The sequence below is a fragment of the Peromyscus leucopus genome, chromosome 23 (genome assembly GCF_004664715.2).
Source record: "Peromyscus leucopus breed LL Stock chromosome 23, UCI_PerLeu_2.1, whole genome shotgun sequence".
Classification (NCBI taxonomy): Eukaryota; Metazoa; Chordata; class Mammalia; order Rodentia; family Cricetidae; genus Peromyscus; species Peromyscus leucopus.
In genome coordinates this window covers 18,853,827-18,863,722 of record NC_051082.1, presented here as the reverse complement: position 1 = coordinate 18,863,722, position 9,896 = coordinate 18,853,827, and the positions used below count along the sequence as shown (strand labels likewise).

Sequence of the window (9,896 nt, the reverse complement as noted above, 5' to 3'; positions counted from 1 at the left end):
GCATCTTTCTCTGAGACTACATTCCCAATTTCTTTTATTTTTTTAAATATATTTCTGGTCCTTTCATTTTAATATTTCTTATACCTGGAATTTGGTCAGCACAAAATGTGAAGCTGCTTTCCCCATGTTCAGTAGCTTTCCCAACAGAATTAATCGAATAATTGTTCCTTTTCCCCCTGGGTTGCAAATCTCTTTATTGCTTGGGGCTCAGGTTTTTTTTATTTCACTTTTAAATCATTCATTCATTTGTTTATTGTGTGTGTAGGCATGCATGTGCCACAGTTCAGAGAACAACTTGTGGGAGTCAGTTCTCTCCCTCCACTATGTGGGTCCCAGGGGTCCAACTCAGGTGGGCAGGGTTGGTGGCAAGTGCCTTTACAAACTGAGTCATCTTGCTGGCATGTGCTGAGTTATTTTTATGAGTGCTTCAAGTTTTCTTCATTGTCTTTGTCCCCATTAATATTTCCTAACAGTCTAGCCCCAAACAGGCACACATTTTAGCTGCAATTTATCTGGGTTTTTATTCCAATATAGAAATGTGATAAAAAAAAAATTTGAGACATCTCACACGGCCTAGCATGGCCTCAAACCCTCTTTGAATCAAGAATGGTTTTGATTTTTCTTCCCCCAACCTCCAAGAGCTAGATTTACTGGCGTGTGCCACCACATCAGTCACGACTACGATTATGCTTAACAAATTATAAAGTAACAGTTAGGGGGCTGGAGAGATGGCTCAGCAATGGGAGCACTTGCTGCTATTCCAGAGGACCTGAGTTCAGATCCCAGCAGAGCTTACTTAGATCATGTGTTCAGACCAGCTGCTTAAGGCTGCCTGTGACTCCAGCTCTGTTGGGATGTTGGCACCCAGATGTTCAGCTGGAAACTTGGTCCCACTCCTCCCATTCCAGACCTTCCCAAAGAAAGCCTGGCAAACAGTGGCTCCTCCCTTGGAGCTCCTCAAGACCTGCCTACAGGGTATTTAAGGTCTGGTCCATAGTCTTTCTACATGGTTTCTTCTTTTCCCCTGAGATCACCTGGGGATGCTCTGCTCATTAAATTGGCTTATTGCATCGGCAGAGTAACCCACGACTGGGGGATTTTCAAAATACTTAACAGAGACAACATTCTCTTCTGGCCTCCAAGGGCATCTACACAAACAAACGCAAATGTGTGTATATATATATATATGCAAGTGGATCTCTGTGAGTTCAAGGCCAGCCTGGTGTACAAAGCAAGTTCCAGGACAGACTCCAAAGCTACACAGAGAAACCCTGTCTTGAAAAACAAAAACAAAAAGAAAAAACCGCACCAAAAAAAAAAAAAAAAAAAGAAAGAAAAGAAAAGAAAAGAAAGTGAGGCTGGATGTTGGGAAATTAAAGACCTCCTTTGATCTTGGCACTGGGAGGCAGAGGCAGGTGGATCTCTATGAGTTTGAGGCCAGCCTGGTGTACATGATGCTCAAAAGCAATGGTTAGTAGAGGGTGGGTAGGCATGACAGCACTGTTACCATCCTGAACATCTTATGACACACAGAAGTGGAAGTTGCTTTTCTTTCACTTACGCCCTTGTCTCCCCATTGACCTTTCCCCTTCTAATGAGAAATGGTTGATGTTCACAGACGTTTTGTGGGTTTTAAAGAACAAGAGGAAAAAGCACCAAAGAAGCACAGATTTCTCCCCAGAGGATCACATAAAATGAGAGCTTGAAGTAGCTCACTTCTCTAAGTAGACACTCTCACATCCTCTATTAAAAGGAACCCAACGTCATCCTGAGAGCAGGATTAATACATCAGAGCATGGAGCACAGGCTGATTTTTTTTTAATGTCTTTAGCTTCTGTTCAGGTTAGCTGATACTACTAATTTGGAATAAGTAGAATTTACAACTGTCCGCACCTAAGAGGACTCCGAAGACAGCACTCACTGCCTGTGGTCACGATGTGGCCTGGTGTAGGGAGCTGAGAAGCCATGCCAGCATCATTCCCTGAGGAAAAAGACAAGTCCAGAAAGGCAGAAGTGGCCTGAGCATCAATGCTGAGCAACCATGACATGCTGCTTCTAAAACACTTTACCTGGAGAACTTAAATGCCTTCCCCTTATACAGGGCACCAATGACAAACCAAAAAATGGTTCCATCAAAGTCCAACCTGGTGGACCAATGAGAATATTGGGTTTGCTTACTGATGTAGGTGGACTTTTCTGTCCTGCCAGCCAGTTACCAAATGACCACACGAAGACTTATTATTAATTATAAATGCTTGGCTGATAGCTTAGGCTTGTTTCTAGCTAGCTCTTATAACTTAAATTAACCCATTTCTATTAACCTATGTGCTGCCCGAGGCTTGTTTACCTCTTGTACTCACTTCCCATCCTGCTCGGTCTGTGTCTCATGGCACCTCTTCTGACTCTGCCCTTCTCTGCAGCATTCTCTCTGCCCTGAAAATCCTGCCTAGTCATTGGCCAATCAGCTTTTTAATAACAATGAGAGAAACACATCTTCACGCTGTACAAAAGGATTACTCCATAGTATTCAGATCATGTGTGAGGGGTTATTGGCCAAATCAGCCACGCTGGAAAGTCTTATCTCAATATGGGTGACTTCCCATTGCTGAGGTTTCTACTGTCTGTATACTCTAGCAGCTCCTGAGACCACACAGCCACATAGCTAGGCCAGAACTGCACACAGATATCTGGGAGGTGCAGAGGGAAGTGGCTGGAGTCTGAGGGGGAAGGTCACTGACCCTCCCCACCCATTCCTACTACAAGGGACTGTCAATAGCCAATCCCTCCAATGTACTCCCCCTAATCTTGATCTCTTTCAAATAAATGCATGGTGTCTTTTTATTTATTTTTATTTTATGTTATCAGTGTTTTCCTGCACATATGTCTGTGTAAAGATGTCAGAAGCCCTGGAACTGGAGTTGCAGACAGGTGTGAGCTGCCATGTGGGTGCTGGGAATTGAACCCGGGTTCTCTGGAAGAGCAGCCAGTGCTCTTAACTGCCGAGCCATCTCTCCAGTCTCATCAAATTCATAGCATCTTTGTTATATGTTTTGGTTGTAATCATTTTAAAAACCATGTGTAGTGTGTCAAAGGCTGACCTTTCCAGCATGGCAGCTGCATTCCTAATTGGGTACCTCAGGGACCCAAAGCTACCCTATTAGGTGGAGTGGAGGCTGCCAGAACTTCTGAAGTCCTAGGCTCAGACCTGGCCCAGCCTGGTGGAGGCCTGACCAGTTCCAGGTCATCCAAGACTGTTACACAGAGAAAAATTAAAAAAAAAATTATTTTTAATTGTGTGTATATGTCTGAGTGTGGGATTGTACACCTGAGTGTAGTGCCCTCAGAACCGAGTGTTAGATGCCCTGGAATTGGAGTTACAAGTGGTGGTGAGCCACACTCTATGGGGGCTGGGAACCCAAATCAGGTCCTCTGCAAGAGCAGTATGCAGTTTTAACTGCTGAGCCGTCTCTCCAACTTTAGCCTCTTCTATCATTGGTTCACTTCCAGCTCTACCAGCAGATCATACGCTTTACCTACCAAGAGTGAACAAAAAGTAGTCTTTCTTTTATCTACCCAGCCATTCCACCCATTTTAAGACATGCCTCTGCCCCTCCCCCAACCTTATATTCTAGCAGTCACTCTCTAGTCATACAATCCCCCTAACATTGTCTGGGAGCCCTTGACTAACCTGCACTGATATTTGCCTATTACACACACACACACACACACACACACACACACACACACAACTTAAAGATAACCAAATATTCTTTAAAGGAAGTAGGAAACTTGTTCTGGTTTTATTTTTATTTCTTTATTTATTTTTTTGTGACTGACAAAAAACAACTTGGGGAGGAAAGGGTTTATTTTAGCTTACATCAAGGGAAGTGAGGGTAGGAACTCAAGGCAGGAAGCTGAAGGCAGGAACTGAAGCAGAAGCCATGGAGGGACGCTGCTTACTTGCTCAGCTACTTTCATTAGACACCTCAGAACCACCTGCCCAGGGGCGACCACAGTGGGCTGGGCCCTCCCACATCAACCACCCATCAAGAAAATGCCCCACAGACCAATCTGATGAAGGCAATTCCTCAAGTCAGATTTCCTCTTCCCATTGGTCAAGTTGACAGCTGAAGCTAACTAAGACATTGGATCACTCCCTCCCATCATCACCCCCAACACGTGACCATACTAAACATTCTGTGTGCTGCCTTTGTCTCCGTCCTCAAAAGTTCAAAGTCAGAGATCCCTCCAGACACACAGTTTACTCTCAGACCTTCCAATCCATTCTTCCTTAGTTTTGCATTTCCCTTAGGAAGTCACCTTAATCCTTAATCCCGTTTGATTAGTTTAGTACCATTCAAATTACACATTTACAATAAGTAGTGAGTCACCAGCTCCATCAGTCCAAATGGGCTATCAATCCACTAGTCTTTGCCCACATATGTCACCCTTAGTGGTTTTATTATTATTATTATTAAATTTATTTATTATGAACACAGTGTTCTGCCTACATGTATGCACCACATCTCATTACAGATGGTTATGAGCCACCATGTAGGTGCTGGGAATTGAACTCAGGACCTCTGGAAGAACAGCCAGTGCTCTTAACTGCTGAGCCATCTCTGCAGCCCCCTTATTATTTTTTAAAATTGCCTGTGTGTGCACGTGTGGACACACATGCAGAGTATCTACTATCTCTCCATCATGTGGGGCTCCCCTGGGGATTAGAACTCAGGTTACTAACAGGCTTGGCAGCAAGCACCTTACTTGGTAAGCCATCTCTCAGGCCCAGACTTAGCAGTCTTTTTAGCAAACACTCCAAGATTCAGCCTCCTTTACCAGCAGGAATAAGAATCAGTTACATGCTTTTAAAAGGGGATTTTATTTTTTTGTTTCGTGTTTTAGACATGGCCTCACTTATGTAGCCTTAGTGGAACTCACTATATAAATCTGTGCACCTCTGCCTCCCAAGAGCTGGGATTAAAGGTGTGCACCACCAAAGATTTATTTAGTTCTATTTTATGTGTGGATGTTTTATCCTCATGTAGGTCTGTGCACCATTTGTGTGCAGTACCCATGGAGGCCAGAAGATAGCGTCAGATCCTTCTGGAACTGGAGTTATAAATGGTTAGGAGCCACCATATGCATGCTGAGAATTGAACCCAGAACCTCTGGAAGAGCAGCCAGTGCAGAGTTATTTCTCCAGACTTAAAAAAAAAGGAAATAAATTAAAAAAAATTTTAAGAGACTGATAGGTTTCTATACCCCAATAATAAGTTTCTCTGCTGATGCAGTAAGCCAGATCAAGCCAAATTATAAAGGACCAGGTTTATTTGGGCACAGCATTTCTGGGTGACCCTCCAGCCCCCAGAGATGCTGGGTGGGTGGGGGGGAGGCAGGAGAAAAATCACATGGCTTGTCTAAAACTGTGGGACTTAAATACCCTGTAGGTGCAGGGGTGGTGACTTGTTCTCCACAAGCTGGGTTTGTGTCCAAGTATGGCATCTTTTAGGTGGGGTATTGAGCAGCTAGCAGCTTCATGGGAGGAGCTGCCATTGCCACCACAGAACTGAACTTTTTTTGGTAGTTTTTCTGAGAAGGCAGCATATGGAGAGGGTGGAATGGCCAGATCAAGCAGGGGTGAGCTGGAGATTCCAGCCAAACATCCTGACCTTCTTGGGTATATGGGCAGTGGTTCAAATCTGGCTACTTCCTGCTGGCTTGGGACGACATGGAGTGAGGGAGTCAGGAGTCGGTGGACTCACGCTCAGCGGGAGGTATGGGTGAAGAAGCATTCAGTTAATTGCCATCCTAGAGACCTCAGAAATCTGTTCCTTGAGGAGGCAGAGAAGGCAAGTTGCTAGGAGAAAAAATAGATTATTATCACCAGCCCTATGAATAGGGCTAGTCATGGTAGGAGCGGAGATTGCCAGTAAGAATGTTATGGAGATGTGCCCTGGTTGTACAAAAGACAAAGATGAATGAGCCAGACGCAAGAGCAGATAGGCCTTTCATTGGGACGTTTTGGAAAACCGGAGGGTGGAGGGTCCCAGGTGCTGGACAGACCATTTATCCTTCATAGGCGCCAGCTTGAGCCTGGAGAGGTGGTACCAGCACTCATGTCCCAGGAGCCTGGCCACTGAAGGGGTGGTGTTTAGAACCTGGGCTGAGCCGAACTCGCAGATACACAACAGTGGGAGAGCAGAGCTGAGCCTTAGGTGGGGAAACACAGTATCCCAGGGAGACGAGGTAGTGAGGAACATGAAAGGACTACAGAGAAGAAGGTCATCTACCTACTGGAGGAGTGTGCTAGGACTGGGGTCAATGGTGGAAAGATCCCAAGGGCCAAGGCTTGGCCAAAGTAATGGGGGCTGTCCTGGAAACCCTGAGGAAGAACTGTCCATGTAAGCTGTCTGGAGGGTCCTCCAGGTGAAGGCAAAGAGAAAATATGAGTCAGGGTGTAGAGGGACCGTAAAAAAGGCATCTTTTGGGTCCAGGCCGGTAAAGTGGGAAGTTGTAGGAGGAATGTTAGAAACAAGGGTGTATGGGTTGTTGACCACTGGGTGGGTTGAAATAACTGCTTCATTAATGAGGCGGAGGTCCTGAACTAAACTGTAAGCAAGGGCTCACGCTTGGCGAGAATGGGAGTGTTGCAGGGCAAGTTGATAGGAATTAAAAGTCCCTGAGATAAAAGTCAAGTAATAATGGGTTTGAGGCCTCAGTGATGGGTTTCAGAAATAGGAAACTGGGGTCTGGAAGGGAAGGAGGAGGGGTCCTTAAGGCAAACTAGGACTGGCTGGTGGTGGTAGTAACCACTGAGGTGGAGATATCCCATGCTTGGGGGTGGACTGGATACGGGAGGGCAGGGACAGGACAGGACCTATGAGGAAATTAAGGGAAGATGAGAGTCAGGAGAAGAGTGTGTGGGCCAAGGTGAGGGTCGCCCCAAAGCAGCTGAGGATATCACAGACAAACAGGTATGGCTAGAAAAGGGTGAGAAGAATTGCCCTGCAAGAATGCAGGGAAATGGCAGGGTCTTCAGTGGAAAGGAGGGGATCCCATCCACCCCCTTTGACAGAAATTGGTGAGTTAACTGTGGTACCTGAGTGAGAGGTCATGACAGAATAGGTAGCTCCCCTGTCCACCAGGAGGGTGATGGACTTATCTGCTACCTGGAGCATTACCCTAGGCTTGGCAAGTGTGATGGGAGCCTCCAAGTCTGGGTGGCATCAGTCCTCTATCAAGTTGAGTAGCTCAGAGGCTGGAAGAGTCTCAGATGCCTGTGCTGGTGAGGCTGGACCTCCATGGCATGGCATAGAGGACGAGCCCCCATGGGGCATTTTGATTTCCAGTGGCCAGGCTGCTGGCAGATGGGGGCATGGCCTTGTTGGAGGCTGAAGGTCAGGGTAGCACTGGGACCAGTGGTCTTCCTGGCCACATTTGAAGCAGGCCCCTGGTGGAGTTGGCTTTGGCTGTACTCCAGTGGTATGTGGCCCTGTGGACTTTCCTTGTCCCCCTTGTGGGGGTGCCGATGGCCTCAGGGCAACTGCCAAGGTGTGAGCGTGGAGCGTAGCCTTCTGTTGCTGCCGAGCCTGTTGGGAAGACTCTGCTGCCTCCTCTCGGGCATTATAAATCTTAAAAGCCGTTTTCACCAACTCCTGTATTGGGGGGGGACCTTCCTCAGCCTTTTAAAAATTTTTCTAATATCTGGTGATAAAATGAAATAGATGGCCGGGACTGTGGCTCCCACTAAGGAGGATGGGTCAGGGTGGGTATATTGAACCAGTCTCTTTAAGCCGATTTAGAAAAATGGCTGGATTTTCGTCGGCTTGCTGTGTAATCTCTTGGAGCTTATCAAAATTAACAACTTTGTTTGAGAGCATCTCCATATCCTGAAGGAGGTGGAGGACCAAGAGGTCCCTCCTCTGGCGGCCATTTTGACCTGGCTCATAACTCCAGTAGGGTTCTGCAGCTGGCACCTCCAGGTCACCCTCAGGGGCCGTACTGTCCACTAGGTGGGTTTGGTCTGCATATTGTCTAGCTGCTACCTGAATCTGACCTTGCTCCTCTGGAGTGAGAAGTGAAGACCTGGATGACATAGAGGTCATACCAGGTCAGGTCATAGGCTGGGAAAGATAACAGAACTCCTTGATATAGACAGAAGGATTAGCAGAGATGGAACCCAACCACTTTCCTATCTGTGAGAGGTCCTGAAGAGAGAAAAGGACATGGACTTGAACAATTCTCTCAGTTCCAGCCACCTCCTAGAGGGGACAGAGGAGGGCAGGGGTCTGCCGAGACTGAGTATGGGAAGGCACCGGGGAGGATTCAGGGCGAGTGGGCCAGTGTGTGGTGGGGACCAGGATGCAGGTTATGTCATTGAAGAATGGGGAGGGGATAGGGAAGGAGGAGAGAGGGGGAGGAAGGTGGGTAAGGGGAAGGAAGTTGGCCCTCGACCTTTGTCCTAGAGGAGGAAGAAGGGGGAAGGGGTGGATAAAGGAAAGAATTTGTCCCAGAGGGGGTAGAATGGAGGAAAGGGTAGGTAAAGGGAAGAAGGTTGGCTCTTGGCCACTGAATGGAGCATGTAGCAGTGTCGAAGGGGGAAGGGTGGTAGGGTTAGGGGTGGAGATGCCAGTGCATGTGTCAGGGTCAGGGTGGAGCGTGGTCAGGGTCCAAGTCCCCAGATAAACGGGGGCCTGGAGGAGCTGCAACCCTAGCCAAAACCTAGGCCGTCGGGCACTGACTACAGAGGGAAGGGCAAGAGCACAAACCCTGGATGTAAGGGAGCTCAGACCTTTTGTCCATTCGCAGACAGAAAGTCTCAAGATCATGGAGGATGTTAAAGTCAAGAGTTCCCTCTGGTGGCCATCTTGACTGGCTATCAAGAGTGTGCTGAGGCCAGGCCATACAGCAAAAAGGACGTCAGCCTTCTGGGCATATGGTGTTAAACAGCTCCAATTTGGATAAATTTTGCAGCAGACACCCCAGGGGTGTCTGAGGATCGGGTTTAGACCAGCAGCTGCCCATTTGCAAGCCTGTGCCAGAGACCGAAGATTAGAACAATGTGACCATAGAAGACGGGTCTTTGCTTCCAAACGATACAGAGTCAAAAATAGGAAGGCAGAAGTTGATCCCATCTGAAGAGTGGCCTCCGACGTGGCTGGGAACTGGGTCCTCCCAGAGAGGATGGCTCAACTCCCGGGCTTCTGGCACCAACATGAAAGGCTTCTGTACCCCAATAATAGGTTTCTCCGCCGATGCAGTAAGCCAGATCAAGCTGAATTAAAAAGGACCAGGTTTATTTAGGCAATGCACTCACGGTGACCCTCCAGCCCAGGGATAAGTTGGGGGGTGGGGTCAGGAGAAAAATCACATGGTCTGTCTAAAGGAGGGGATTAAATACCTTGTAAGCCTAGGGGTAAGGATGTGTCCTTCACAAGCTGCCAAGTATGGTAAGCTTTTAGGTATGGTAGCTTTTAGACAGGGTCTTGAGCAGCTAGCAGTTTCCAGGAGAGGAGCCCCCCACCAACACTGCTACTGCTAGGGAACTGGACTTCTTTTGGTGATTTTTCTGAGAGAGCAAGGTTTGGAGAGGGAGGAATGGTTGGATCAAGCAGGGGTGAGCTGGGGATTCCTGCTGAACAGAAACAGTGAAGAGGGAATAGAGGATAATGGGGAGAACGCCGGGGCTGTCCGAAGAACAAGGCTTAGACTTGATCCTCGGTACCTAAGAAGATGGAAGGAGGGGAGAGTTAGACGCGGGGTGACCTGGATTAGGACACCACCCTGGTGCCGGAACCTCGGAGCCCAGGGCTCGTGTTTCCCCGTGGAACTCGTCCAGCGATCGGGTCCGCAACAACCTCCAGGCGCCTCAACACCATCGCGGCAGCCACGCT

The 9,896-nt window shown here is 47.7% G+C and overlaps 1 long non-coding RNA gene across 1 annotated transcript; it reads right to left on the bottom strand.

Moving 5' to 3' along the window:
- Positions 1–5,993: 5,993 nt before the first annotated feature.
- LOC119086516 lies at positions 5,994–9,858 on the bottom strand. The gene is made up of 2 exons (XR_005089810.1): positions 9,728–9,858; positions 5,994–9,277 (listed from the first exon to the last, which is right to left on the bottom strand). It is a non-coding gene; the product is annotated as an uncharacterized LOC119086516 (long non-coding RNA).
- Positions 9,859–9,896: the final 38 nt, after the last annotated feature.